This window comes from Nelumbo lutea, chromosome 1 (genome assembly GCF_056320005.1).
Source record: "Nelumbo lutea isolate HS-2025 chromosome 1, American lotus-T2T, whole genome shotgun sequence".
Taxonomy (NCBI): Eukaryota; Viridiplantae; Streptophyta; class Magnoliopsida; order Proteales; family Nelumbonaceae; genus Nelumbo; species Nelumbo lutea.
In genome coordinates this window covers 30807066-30809084 of record NC_142684.1, presented here as the reverse complement: position 1 = coordinate 30809084, position 2019 = coordinate 30807066, and positions in this window count along the sequence as shown.

Sequence of the window (2019 nt, the reverse complement as noted above, 5' to 3'; positions counted from 1 at the left end):
CAGACAAGGTTCAGAGCCATTTTCAGGTAAACCTTTCTATCCAGTGAGTGCACACCCATCATATTCAGGTTACACTAAGGTACCGTGAGAGAGTTCCCATTTTCTGGTGAAGCCCCTCCCACATTGGTCTATGACACCCCTACCATCTTATGAAACACTCTAACAGATCCAACAGCAAATGGATAGCCCAATTTTATGGTGTGTTTCCTCATTACTGATGGACCCATCATTGTGCTAATGACGGAAGGCCTTTAGAGAGTCCATCATATGGATTTCCCTATCACATGCATTCATATTTGCTAGAGGAAACAAAATTACGCCCTAGTTCTAATTTAGGTCAAACCAAAGTGGCTCCCACTGACTTTCATAAAGTCAGATTTCTAGTGGGCCTTAATCGGCTAGGGGTTTCGTACGCATCCCTTTCCAGGGTTGTGGGGCCCACCAAGCAAAGAGGGGTCATCCAATGACCTTAAGGGACACCATGGCAATGCTGTGCATTCAGCCATGGTGTGCGCAAGAGATACTAACGAGTCAACACGGGCCAAGTGCTTATGGCCCATGGTCGCAGCACATCAAACATCAAAACATCACATGTAAAGGAGGAATTGATCCAATCAATTAACTTCTATAAAGCCCATCGAATAGCCCATTTAAAAACCCAAAGCATTAACAATTAATGTCTACTAGGTGTATGGGCTGAATAGCAGTTAGCAAATCGGTCCATACAGCTTTTCTCACAATAATGGGCTTATGCAGTTTTAACCCTTTAAAACTGGGCTTTATAGGTGGGCCGAATTAATCCCTGTAATTGAACATCATATTTGAAACAACAAGTGTGAAAAATATGGACTGAAAAACAGCCCCCTTCGAACCCCAGATTCGGTCCAAACAGTTTTGGTCCAATCTAGTCCGAAATGGTCCAAAATTGATTTTCAATTCAATTCAACAAGTGTGAAAAAAACCTTTTGCAAATCTTTTGAGACCATACATATACATATATATGCAAAAACAAAAATTCCAATGATTGAAATCAACTGCCAGCAGTTTGGTTTCTATCAGAGAGAGTGCATTCCCGATCATTACTATTGTCCGACAAAGGGGCTGATCCTGTCACTATGATCACTCACTCAGATGAATTCTCAGACTGCCCCAACATGTCCAGGTTTTGACCCCTACTAAGGATCTCACTGATTGATATATCAAATACAGCCCGATCCGACACCTAGTGAAGTATCATAATCGAGTCTAGGGGTCAGGTGTAATTTTCCAGTTTTGCCCATCTGTCTCCAAGGTCTAGGGCAAGACTGGAACTCTGGTCCGGTTCAAGGGTTCAAGCAATCTCATACTGCATGTGCCTTGGGTCTTACCCTGATGGCTGAAACAAGCTATCCCAACATTTGGTGGCACATCAGTATCAACCTTGGCAGGATAAATCTCCCCAGATTTATCCAATGGCTGTGAACATTTAAAACTAACACAAGTTTCTATAAGTGTCCAGTTTTAGGGTCTTACAAAGAATTATACCAAACAACATAAATCAAACATGTACTTTATTTATTTACACTAAATGTCAAAAGTACATCAAAATGGATTGAAGCTAAGGACATACAAAACTGTCTAACATTCTATAATTTTCAATTATGATTTTTTAGCTCTATTAGGATTTTTATTGGCTTTCAATTCATATATATGTATACACACATCTTGCACATGCACAAATGGAGCTTATTTAAGTACTTATAGATTATGCTTGTTTAGGAGTTAGTTCATTTTGAATTAATTAACTCTGAGAAGGGATTTAATACAACACTTTCCTACCCCTACCCCTCTTCCCCTTCCCTGATACTGCCATAACCTTTACTTCACGGCTTGGACACCGCAGCATTGTAGAGGTCTGACAATCTTTTCACCTTCCTACAACCTGGGAGGTAGTCTAGTCTGTCTAGAGACCAGTCCAACTCAGAGTCAAGCACCTTTCTCAGTTGAATTGAATTAACATAAGTTGGGCCTCTTGATCTC